General features: G+C 45.3%; 1 protein-coding gene across 1 annotated transcript in view; it reads right to left on the reverse strand.

The window, feature by feature from the left end:
• Window positions 1-879: 879 nt before the first annotated feature.
• Window positions 880-13,011, reverse strand: part of LOC311122018 (ERC protein 2-like) — a gene marked incomplete at its 5' end in the record, with an annotated part of 94,433 nt that continues 82,301 nt past the window's right edge. Inside the window, one exon of the mRNA XM_084196446.1 lies at window positions 880-966. The remainder of the gene's footprint in view (window positions 967-13,011) is intronic.

A 13,011-nucleotide genomic window follows, 5' to 3' on the forward strand; every position in this document is an offset into this window, starting at 1 on the left:
TAAAAAAAACTATAAACATATAATAGTTTGATTTCCTCAGAGGGTTTTGTTTGGTCACAGTTTATACCCTCCACTCGGAGAGGGACGAAGTTGCCCCTAGACACTGGTCTGAGGTCAGTTTTGTTTTCCCACTTGATAGTTAAGGTTAGGATTTAGAAAGGGCACTAATCCTAGATCAGTTCCTATGGACATCGACTACCTAGAGCACTGTCAACCAAGAGAGCTGTCCAGTGATAGGATGACAGGAGTGTTTCCAGACTTAAGAACATTCAGAGAAAGGTAGCCTACACAGAACACTTCTCTGGGTTCTCTTTGAGGGTTCTAGAGTAATTGGAACCCGGTTCCCCTCTCAGTGTCTCTCTGCTGACAGGGAGTGGTTCCTTTGGCACAGTACATTGAGAAGGTCCATGTGGATCTGAGGTCCATGCTGTGGACCATGCTAATGCTATCCGTATGTGGCTACGTAAACAAACCCACATCAGGATTTGCTCTCTCCCATAGACTTTCAAGGGCTCACAAACTATCTTAAAAAATAACACACAAAAAAAAGTCTGTTTGGTTACTCTCAATGGTCCTTCCTGATTGGTCCTTCTGGTTTTTAGGCTGACTAGTTTGTTGTCTAGGATTGATCAGCCGGTCAGTGAACCTGGCAGGGGCAGTGAGATGATTGGTTGACAGTTGGAGAGTTAAAGCCATAGTTCCTCAGTGTATAACAGTCAGGATTACATGTCCAATTGTGCCTCGGAGCTCGTGGGACTTTACGAGTTTCTGCTCTCTGATTGTCAAACACTGGGAGGAAAGAGAGCATCTCTGCAACGGAAGGCGGGTAAAGAATTGTCTTCAACCAGGGCAGGTGGGCAGGATCCTGGGACTCTGCTGCAGTCAGTCTGGCCCCTGGATCAGTAGAGCTGCTCCACCAGCATGAACAGGAGTGTGTGTTTGGTTCAAGGCCCGGCTCACCAGCAGCTGTAGGAAGACATAGACAGAACAGGCATCAGTGTGAGAGGGGAACAAACACTTTAGAAAACACGCATGCACATGAAGAAGGGTGTTTCATCAGAGCTTGTTATGTGGATTAAAGGAAACCTCAGCCAACTCCCCAGTGCTTCGTAACAGGCACCACGTCACATCAACCTACCAGAGCAGCATAAACAGACATCAGCCAGTGATGGAGAAATCAACTCAAACGGTTCCTTCCATACAAGCGTGTTTGGTTTTTTTCTTAGTTATAGCATGACTGTTTTGTCCCTCTAACAGTCTGGCAAGTCTCGAGATCTCCTTAAGAATGCGTTAAACGTATTTGGCACAGACCCAAACATCGAGTGCTCATTTGTAACAAACTAAATCGGAATGTGTCTGTTACTTAGGTCTTTGTTGAGCAGCCAGCCAGCAACAAAATCAAGTCCAGTGTCTCATTTGTGGGTTGAGTTTAAAAAACATTGATGTATGCCGTATACAGATGTAGGATCTTAATTTGATCACCTGTTACAGGAGAACGTTCCTGCAATGCAAAAACAGCTTGTAGTGTATTTTAGGTTTAAAAAGGGTTCTGAAGTTTGTAATTTCCACTTTGAAATTTCAGACTTGATTTTCCCTTACGAAAAATGAATTAACCCCTACAAAAATGTCCATTAATTATAATCCATAAAATAATTCACATTTCCTCTAGCTGAAGGATTCTTTTCCTGCTATAGCAAACCAGCTCAAATTAAGATCCTACATCTGTAAGTCCAGGGCCATCCCATTGGCTGAGCAAACAGTTCTCAAAATAACCACCAATCAAGGATGGCGATCCCATCAGTCACTCAGGAAAGGCCAGAAAGGAGAACACAACTAGGAGAGTAAGAAGAGAGGGGGAGAGAACAGACAGAAAGAGAGAAAGAGTTCAAGCTAGACTGAAAGAGAGAAAGAGTTCAAGCTAGACTGAAAGAGAGAAAGAGTTAAAGCTAGACTGAAAGGCGGACCATGTAGAGAGGGTGAAATGAAGACTGCAGAATCCTGTGGAATTTGTTCAGGTCTGCAGGGCTTCTGGTTCTCTTCCTGTCTCCCTCTTTCTGGCTGCTGATTGGCTGCCGGGCCGAGGACCACCATCCATTACAGACGTAAATAAATAAACAGCCTCAGCAATTAAACCAAGTGCCATCATTTGTTATGCGACAGGGAGTGCTGTGTGTGTGTGTTAGCGTGTGCCTCATATGTGTGTGTGAGGCTTTTCTCAGGTTACCGTGCCGTCGTCTGCACTTTAATTAATGATTTTGGGGCCCAAGAATCAACAAATAGGGCCGCGGCAGGCAGGACCCAGGCAGGCAAGACCTAGGCAGGCAGGCAGGACCTAGGCAGGCAAGACACAGGCAGACAGGCAGGACCCTGGCAGGAAGGCAGGACCCAGGCAAGCAGGGCCCAGGCAGGCAGGGCCCAGGCAGGCAGTGCCCAGGCAGGATGCAGGCAGGCAGGGCCCAGGCAGGACCCAGGCAGGCAGGCAGGGCCCAGGCAGGCAGGTCATAAAGGAGACGGCCCTGTCCCTGTGTGGATTGGCCTGAAGACTGCTCCCCTTTCATATCAGTCAACACTTCACTACCACCACACAACAGCCGCTTTCAGACCACAAGTTCCCACGGCACGCCTGCATGACCCTATGTATGTTTGGGTGCATGCATGTTAGTGTCTGTGGTTGCTATTTTGTTTATATACTTAGGTATATTGAAATAACTTTAACACAACTGGACAATCTGAATAGATTATCTCGCACCCTATAACTATCTATAACTACTATAACAGTTGCGTCATGCTCTCCCATGCTTTGACACAAAATGTCTGCTCTGTTTCAACACGGTGGTGCTACTGTGCAGCTACACACTGAAACTGAAAGGCCTCTTTGACAAAATATAGATACCACACATGGGGTTGCTAGAGTACTTAGCATTCTTACTGTATGTTAAGAGGGTGCTCCCACATACTGTAGAATGGCAGCGCCCAGTATTCTTGTAGATACTCCACATTAGCGGAGAATGAGGTAAGTTACTCTCTTAAATGGTAAAGTACTTCATAATCCTCAGATGGACAGCTCTAGATAAACTTGAAACATAATCATCACAACTGCTCCCACAATATGTAAAATGTTTTGGGATCTGGGTGGGTACAGTCTGTGTGTATAAATGAAATTCCTGACATTTATTTTATCTACTCTGTGCATTCTTATCAACATCAGAAAACGGATGGACCTTAGCTAACGATGTTTCCTCCCTTCTTATAATTATCCTTCTCTATCACCATCCATCCTTCTCACTTTTCCACTTCCTCTCATCCCTTCATCTTTCCTTCTCTTTCACTCCTCCTATAGGTCCATTAGTTCTCTCACCCTCCCACTACACCTCCCATCCCTCCTTCTCTTTTCCTGTGCTCCCACAGTATTTGTAGTTCAGACAAGGGTAAAGTCTTTCGTACATTAACACTAGTTTACTCTGCCATAGCATACAGCATGCTAGATAATAATGTTTTAGATACTATACAAGTGTCTAACTGCTGCCGTACCTGCATTAAGGCGCTGTGTATGTTTGTGTCTGTGCAGGCATGTGCATGTGTGTGAGTGTGTGCGTACCAGGACCAATACATCATTGTGCCCATACGTACATCGGATACTCGCACGTGCAGTAGGAGTCAATTTAAAAAAACATTCTTGACATTCCTGAACCAACTTTACAGTGATGTACACCTGGAGATAGCTACAGTGAGGGGAAAAAGTATTTGATCCCCTGCTGACTTTGTACGTTTGCCCACTGACAAAGACATGATCAGTCTATAATTTTAATGGTAGGTTTATTTGAACAGTGAGAGACAGAATAACAACAAAAAAATCCAGAAAAACACATGTCAAAAATGTTATAAATTGATTTGCATTTTAATATGGGAAATAAGTATTTGACCCCTCTGCAAAACATGACTTAGTACTTGGTGGCAAAACCCTTGTTGGCAATCACAGAGGTCAGACGTTTCTTGTAGTTGGCCACCAGGTTTGCACACATCTCAGGAGGGATTTTGTCCCACTCCTCTTTGCAGATCGTCTCCAAGTGATTAAGGTTTCGAGCCTGACGTTTGACAACTCGAACCTTCAGCTCCCTCCACAGATTTTCTATGGGATTAAAGGTCTGGAGACTGGCTAGGCCACTCCAGGACCTTAATGTGCTTCTTCTTGAGCCACTCCTTTGTTGCCTTGGCCATGTGTTTTGGGTAATTGTCATGCTGGAATACCCATCCACAACCCATTTTCAATGCCCTGGCTGAGGGAAGGAGGTTCTCACCCAAGATTTGACGGTACATGGCGCCGTCCATCGTCCCTTTGATGCGGTGAAGTTGTCCTGTCCCCTTAGCAGAAAAACACCCCCAAAGCATAATGTTTCCACCTTCATGTTTGATGGTGGGGATGGTGTTCTTGGGGTCATAGGCAGCATTCCTCCTCCTCCAAACACGGCGAGTTGAGTTGATGCCAAAGAGCTCGATTTTGGTCTCATCTGACCACAACACTTTTACCCAGTTCTCCTCTGAATCATTCAGATGTTCATTGGCAAACTTCAGACGGCCCTGTATATGTGCTTTCTTGAGCATGGGGACCTTGCGGGCGCTGCAGGATTTCAGTCCTTCACGGCGTAGTGTGTTACCAATTGTTTTCTTGGTGACTATGGTCCCAGCTGCCTTGAGATCATGACAATATCCTCCCGTGTAGTTCTGGGCCGATTCCTCACCGTTTTCATGATCATTGCAACTCCACGAGGTGAGATCTTGCATGGAGCCCAGGTCGAGGGAGATTGACAGTTATTTTGTGTTTCTTCCATTTGCGAATAATCGCACCAACTGTTGTCACCTTCTCACCAAGCTGCTTGGCGATGGTCTTGTAGCCCATTCCAGCCTTGTGTAGGTCTACAATCTTGTCCCTGACATCCTTGGAGAGCTCTTTGGTCTTGGCCATGGTGGAGAGTTTGGAATCTGATTGATTGATTGCTTCTGTGGACAGGTGTCTTTTATACAGGTAACAAGCTGAGATTAGGAGCACTCCCTTTAAGAGTGTGCTCCTAATCTCAGCTCGTTACCTGTATAAAAGACACCTGGGAGCCAGAAATCTTTCTGATTGAGAGGGGGTCAAATACTTATTTCCCTTATTAAAATGCAAATCAATTTATAACATTTTTGACATGCGTTTTTCTGGATTTTTTTGTTGTTATTCTGTCTCTCACTGTTCAAATAAACCTACCATTAAAATTATAGACTGATCATTTCTTTGTCAGTGGGCAAACGTACAAAATCAGCAGGGGATCAAATACTTTTTTCCCTCACTGTAGCTTGGTCTGAACAGAGGTGTTGGGTTTGTCTGGGCTACCAGACACAGTCTAATGACAGGAGCTAAAGACAAGGGGACAGAGGGAGAGGGACACAGGTGGCTAAACAGGGTTTGAGACTGTCTGTCTGTCTGTCTGTCTGTCTGTCTGTCTGTCTGTTTGTCTGCCAGCCTGCGCCTGCCTACCTGTCTGTCGGGGGATGGAATACCGACCAAAAACATCTGTATTTGAGTGAGTCGAGCTGCTCTTGTCTTTAAGTGGTACTAATGTAAACTTGCAGAGTTTGGGGACCACCTATGTACGAACTCAGCTCTTTCACAAGCAGTTATCCTATGGCTCTTCTTCTTTTTCAGATAATTTTTTGTTGTTGCCTAAATTCAATTACCGGCAAGAAGTTATCCCTCACTCTACCAAGCAGAGAGATGTAAAATACAACATATTGGAGGGAATTGCAAAGGGAGAGAAGTGACAGCTAAGTCTACTTATGCTCTCAGAGTATTTTCTGTCCAAACAGAAAGAAATCCCTTAATAAAATTAGGCGGAGGAACCTATAGATATTTTCTCATGGAGTTAAAAGTCATAGATCCTCAAATGGGCAGGCAGAGGACGATGCAGCGCAGTCACTCTGCTCCACACTACAACAGGTCAGACAGTCACTCTGCTCCACACTACAACAGGACAGACAGTCACTCTGCTCCACACTACAACAGGACAGACAGTCACTCTGCTCCACACTACAACAGGACAGACAGTCACTCTGCTCCACACTACAACAGGACAGACAGTCACTCTGCTCCACACTACAACAGGACAGACAGTCACTCTGCTCCACACTACAACAGGACAGACAGTCACTCTGCTCCACACTACAACAGGACAGACAGTCACTCTGCTCCACACTACAACAGGACAGACAGTCACTCTGCTCCACACTACAACAGGACAGACAGTCACTCTGCTCCACACTACAACAGGACAGACAGTCACTCTGCTCCACACTACAACAGGACAGACAGTCACTCTGCTCCACACTACAACAGGACAGACAGTCACTCTGCTCCACACTACAACAGGACAGACAGTCACTCTGCTCCACACTACAACAGGACAGACAGTCACTCTGCTCCACACTACAACAGGTCAGACAGTCACTCTGCTCCACACTACAACAGGTCAGACAGTCACTCTGCTCCACACTACAACAGGACAGACAGTCACTCTGCTCCACACTACAACAGGACAGACAGTCACTCTGCTCCACACTACAACAGGACAGACAGTCACTCTGCTCCACACTACAACAGGACAGACAGTCACTCTGCTCCACACTACAACAGGACAGACAGTCACTCTGCTCCACACTACAACAGGTCAGACAGTCACTCTGCTCCACACTACAACAGGTCAAAATCAAATCAAAACAAATCTTATTTGTCACGTGCGCCGAATACAACAGGTGTAGACCTTACAGTGATATGCTTACTTACAAGCCCTTAACCAATAATGCAGTTCTAAGAAAAATAAGTGTTTAGGAAAAAATAGATAAGTAAAAAATAATTAAAGAGCAGCAGTGAAATAACAGTAGGGAGGCTATATACATGGGGTACCGGTACAGAGTCAATGTGCGGGGGCACAGGTTAGTCGAGGTAACTGAGGTAATATGTACATGTAGGTAGAGTTAAAGTGACTATGCATAGATAATAAACAGAGAGTAGCAGCAGCGTAAAAAGAGGGGGTTGGGGGACAATGCAAATAGTAGCTTCCAAGCTACATCCGATGTAGCTTGGAGGCTAGGATGTATTCTGTTGATGAAAAGACTAAGAGCTAGATTCAATCCGGAGCACGGAAGACCCGCGTTATAGTGTGACTGACATTTAAAGGCAATGCTCCCGGGTTCGCGGAGACCGCATTCACGGTAAACGCTGCATATGTCAGCTCAATTGGAAATTACCTTTAAATGTCAATTGCACTATAGCGTGGATCTTCTAGGTCTAGGAAAATGACTTTGTGATTATAATAAAAAGTATCCTTTCTATAATATTACATCTATTCCATGATATCCTTTACTTTACTGTAGTATATACTCCAGTCCCCCATAAATATGATTTTGTAGCGGTCAACTTATGAAGAGGTTAATGTGTGGCAATCAGAAGAGGTGAGCTTGTAACTATTAGACAAACTATGCCAACACCCATAACTTTGAATAGAACACATAACACACACAAAAACATACACACAATGAGCATCATTAAACAGTTTTTGATGTCTGCCATTACACTATAAACGTTGCTTTGCCACCCTGTTGTACAATAAAAACACAGACATATACCCACATAAAAGTGCATGAACGTGCACGCACACAACGTGCGCGCACACAAGCATTGGAATGATGCCCTTTTCCAAACCCTGATGAAAAAAAGATGGTCTCCATCAACCAGCCCAGAGAGGCAGAACATCTCCCATGGAACAAGCTTCAAGAGCTCTCTCTTTTTTTTTTGCCTGACTTTTACAACTTCCTCCTGGTTCGGGCTGCAGTTCTAACCCAAACAAAACTCAATTTTTTAGTTATTGGCCCTCATGGCATGTAATGGAGAATCAAGCTAATTATCCCTACAGCTGTTTTCACTTGCTTTTTATGTAAGCAATACCTGGCTGATCCAGGGAGCAACAGTGAGGCCCTTCTTAGTGCTCCGCTCCAGGCCTCCAGGCCTGTTGGAATTAGAGAGCAAAATGCCGGCTTTTCCTCCACAGCACCCCCACCCAATACTGCCCCCCCCCACCTACCTCAACCATGAACCCCCCTCACTCACACACACTCACAACCCCCCAGTCCCCATTTCCACTCCCCCCCCCACACACACACACCTCTCAATTCAACCCTTTGATTTCCAACAAAACTGCTATTGAACAATTAAGAGAAATCGGAGGGAAAGAGAGAGAGAGAGAAAGAAAGAGAGAGAAATCTAGTTTTATTTCTCCTTCTGAAGCTGTGAGTGGATTAATTTGAAAGAGGAATAAGGGTGTGGCTTAGCTTAAATTGCAACTATCGCTCACTGAGGAGGGGAGGGAGGGTAGGAGAGCGAGAGAGAAAGAAAGAAAGAAAGAAAGAAAGAAAGAAAGAAAGAAAGAAAGAAAGAAAGAAAGAAAGAAAGAAAGAAAGAAAGAAAGAAAGAAAGAAAGAAAGAAAGAAAGAAAGAAAGAAAAGCGGGAGGGAGAGAGCGAGAGAGAGAGAGAGAGCGAGAGAGAGAGAGAGCGAGCGAGCGAGAGAAAGGCAGGCAGGTGGGCGGGCGGGTGGGAGAAAAGCGGGAGGGAGAAAAAGGGAAAGAGAGAAAGAAAACAATCCCTGGCTGGCTAATTACATAATTTCCTTCATCTGAGCAAACACACGCTGAGTGAAAGCAAGCGTGAGCTAGCGGCACAGATGCTAGGCTGAGAGGCGCTGATGCTAGCTAGTGGCACAGACGCTAGGCCGAGAGGTGCTGATGTTAGCTAGCGGCACAGATGCTAGGCAGAGAGGCGCTGATGTTAGCTAGTGTTACAGACGCTAGGCCGAGAGGTGCTGATGTTAGCTAGTGTGACAGACGCTAGGCCGAGAGGTGCTGATGTTAGCTAGCGGCACAGATGCTAGGCAGAGAGGCGCTGATGTTAGCTAGTGTTACAGACACTAGGCCGAGAGGTGCTGATGTTAGCTAGTGTGACAGACGCTAGGCTGAGAGGTGCTGATGTTAGCTAGTGTGACAGACGCTAGGCCGAGAGGTGTTGATGTTAGCTAGTGTGAAAGATGCTAGGCCGAGAGGTGCTGATGTTAGCTAGCGGCACAGATGCTAGGCCGAGAGGTGCTGATGTTAGCTAGTGTGACTAGTGTGACAGATGCTAGGCCGAGAGGTGCTGATGTTAGCTAGTGGCACAGACGCTAGGCCGAGAGGTGTTGATGTTAGCTAGTGTGACAGATGCTAGGCCGAGAGGTGCTGATGTTAGCTAGTGGCACAGACGCTAGGCCGAGAGGTGCTGATGTTAGCTAGCGGCACAGATGCTAGGCCGAGAGGTGCTGATGTTAGCTAGTGTGACTAGTGTGACAGATGCTAGGCCGAGAGGTGCTGATGTTAGCTAGTGGCACAGATGCTAGGCAGAGAGGTGCTGATGTTAGCTAGTGTGACAGATGCTAGGCCGAGAGGTGCTGATGTTAGCTAGTGGCACAGATGCTAGGCCGAGAGGTGCTGATGTTAGCTAGTGTGACAGATGCTAGGCCGAGAGGTGCTGATGTTAGCTAGCGGCACAGATGCTAGGCCGAGAGGTGCTGATGTTAGCTAGTGTGACTAGTGTGACAGATGCTAGGCCGAGAGGTGCTGATGTTAGCTAGTGGCACAGACGCTAGGCCGAGAGGTGCTGATGTTAGCTAGTGGCACAGACGCTAGGCCGAGAGGTGCTGATGTTAGCTAGTGTGACAGACGCTAGGCCGAGAGGTGCTGATGTTAGCTAGTGTGACTAGTGTGACAGATGCTAGGCCGAGAGGTGCTGATGTTAGCTAGTGGCACAGACGCTAGGCCGAGAGGTGCTGATGTTAGCTAGTGTGACAGACGCTAGGCCGAGAGGTGCTGATGTTAGCACCTCTTGGCCCCTCTCTCAATTCAATGAGTTTTATTGGCATGGGAAACATATGTTTACATTGCTAAAGCAAGTAAAATAGATCATAAACAAAAGTGAAATAAAAAATCAGAAATTATCACTAAACTTTACACTCACAGAAGTTTCAAAAGAATAGAGACATTTCAAATGTTATATTATGGCTATGTGCAGTGTTGTAACAACATTGGGGACAGACCAAATCAGATCATCAGCAAACATTAGACATTTGAGTTCAGATTCTATTAGGGTGAGGCCGGGTGCTGCAGACTGTTCTAGTGCTCTCGCCAATTTGTTGATATATATGTTGAAGAGGGTGGCGCTCAAGCTGCATCCCTGTCTCACCCCACGGCACTGTGGAAAGAAATCAGTTAGTTTTTTGCCAATTTTAACCGCATACTTGTTGTTTGTGTACATGGATTTTATAATGTCGTATATTTTTCCCCCAACACTGCTTTCCATCAATTAATTTAGCAGACCCTCGTGCCAAATTGAGTCAAAAGCTTTTTGGAAATCGACAAAGCATGAGAAGACTGCTTTTCTTTTGGTTTGTTTGTTTGTCAATTAGGGTGTGCAGGGTGAATACGTGGTCTGTCGCAAGGTAATTTGGTAAAAAAACAATTTGACATTTGCTCAGGACATTGTTTTCACTGAGGAAATGTGGGATTCTGCTGTTAATGATAATGCAGAGGATTTTCCCAAGGTTGCTTTTGACGCATATCCCACAGGATAGTTATTGGGGTCGAATTTGTCTCCACTTTTGTTGATCGGGGTGATCAGTCCTTGGTTGCCAGAGCTGAGGATGATGTTAAAGAGTATAAGTATAGTCCATTGGAATTTGTGGTCTGTATATTTTATCATTTCATTTAGGATACCATCAACACCACAGGCTTTTTTGGGTTGGAGGGTTTGTATTTTGTCTTGTAGTTAATTCAATGTAATTGGAGAATCCAGTGGGTTCTGGTAGTCTTTAATAGCTGATTCTAAGATTTATATTTGATCATGTATATGTTTTTGCTGTTTGTTCTTTGTTATATAGCCCAAGAGATTGGAGAAGTGGTTTACCCATACATCTCAATTTTGGATAGATAACGCTTCATGTTGTTGTTTGTTTGGTGTGTTCCAATTTTCCCAGAAGTGGATAGATTCTATGGATTGTTCAATTACATTGAGCTGATTTCTGACATGCTGTTCCTTCTTTTTCCATAGTGTATTTATGTATTGTTTTAGTGATTCACCATAGTGAAGGCGTAGGCTCAGGTTTTCTGGGTCTCTATGTTTTTGGTTGGATAGGTTTCTCAATTTTTTTCTTAGGTTTTTGCATTCTTCATCAAACCATTTGTCATTGTTGTTAATTTTCTTAGGTTGTCTGATTGGCATTTTTATATAGATTTGATAGGGAAGCTGAAAGGTCAAATATACTGTTTAGGGTTTCTACTGCCAAGTTTACACCTTCACTATTGCAGTGAAACAATTTGTCCAGGAAGTTGTCTAAAAGGAATTGAATTTGTTGTTGCCCAATTGTTTTTTGGTAGGTTTCTACACTACTTTCCTTCCATCTATAGCATTTCTAAATATTATGCAGTTCATTTGGCTTTGATGCCTCATAATTGAGTATTGCTCTGTTCAAGTAGACTGTGATTTTGCTGTGATCTGATAGGGGTGTCAGTGGGCTGACTGTGAATGCTCTGAGAGACTCTGGGTTGAGGTCAGTGATAAAGTAATCTACAGTACTACTGCCAAGGGATGAGCTGTACTGTAGGTGTACCTACTGTTGTCCCCTCGAAGCCTACCCCTCTGTCTCTGTCTCTCTCTAATCCTCTGGGGAATGAGAGAGTGCTAGTTTCAGTGGGATGGTGGTAAGCTCTCTGTGTACAGCCAAGGCGTGCCAACCTCTACAATTGATATGGGTGGAATCTGCAGCCCCTACTCCTTACTGAGGTGCAGGTTGTTTTCACACACACACACACACACACACACACACACACACACACACACACACACACACACACACACACACGCTCATACAAACACACAGGCACGCAGGCACACACAAATGCATGCCCGCACGCCCTTCACAGACACACACATCACGGGGGGGGGGGGGGGGGGGGGGGGGATGAAGGTTTTGGCAGGAGAAGAAGTTCAAATATTCATTTGTGACTTCAAACGCTCAAGGCAAGAAAGAACATATGTTGATAAAAGTGTATAATATTCATGCAGGTCCTAAGTACAGGTTTGAGCAACAACAATAAATGGTAGCGTGGAATTGTATCTCTTCTTTTCAGGGGCTCTCTCTCACCCTCGCTATTCACTCTCCTCCTTCTGTTCACTCTGATTATCTATGTCACTGTTTTCTTTGTTTCCCTACTTTTACTAAGTTGATCTATTCCTACAGTATCCTACAGTAGTCTGCTCTCCTACAGTAGTCTGCTCTCCTACAGTAGTCTGCTCTCCTACAGTAGTCTGCTCTCCTACAGTATCCTACAGTAGTCTACTCTCCTACAGTAGTCTGCCCTCCTGCAGTAGTCTGCCCTCCTACAGTAGTCTGCCCTCCTACAGTAGTCCGCCCTGCTACAGTAGTCTGCTCTCCTACAGTAGTCTACTCTCCTACAGTAGTCTCCCCTCCTACAGTAGTCTGCTCTCCTACAGTAATCTACTCTCCTACAGTAGTCTGCTCTCCTACAGTAGTCTGCTCTCCTACAGTATCCTACAGTAGTCTACTCTCCTACAGTAGTCTGCCCTCCTGCAGTAGTCTGCCCTCCTGCAGTAGTCTGCCCTCCTACAGTAGTCCGCCCTGCTACAGTAGTCTGCTCTCCTACAGTAGTCTACTCTCCTACAGTAGTCTCCCCTCCTACAGTAGTCTGCTCTCCTACAGTAATCTACTCTCCTACAGTAGTCTGCCCTCCTACAGTAGTCTACTCTCCTACAGTAGTCTGCTCTCCTACAGTAGTCTACTCTCCTACAGTAGTCTGCCCTCCTACAGTAGTCTACTCTCCTACAGTAGTCTGCTCTCCTACAGTAGTCTACTCTCCTACAGTAGTCTGCCCTCCTACAG

Source organism: Coregonus lavaretus (assembly GCF_964263955.1).
Source record: "Coregonus lavaretus genome assembly, contig: HAP1_SCAFFOLD_822, whole genome shotgun sequence".
Taxonomy (NCBI): domain Eukaryota; kingdom Metazoa; phylum Chordata; class Actinopteri; order Salmoniformes; family Salmonidae; genus Coregonus; species Coregonus lavaretus.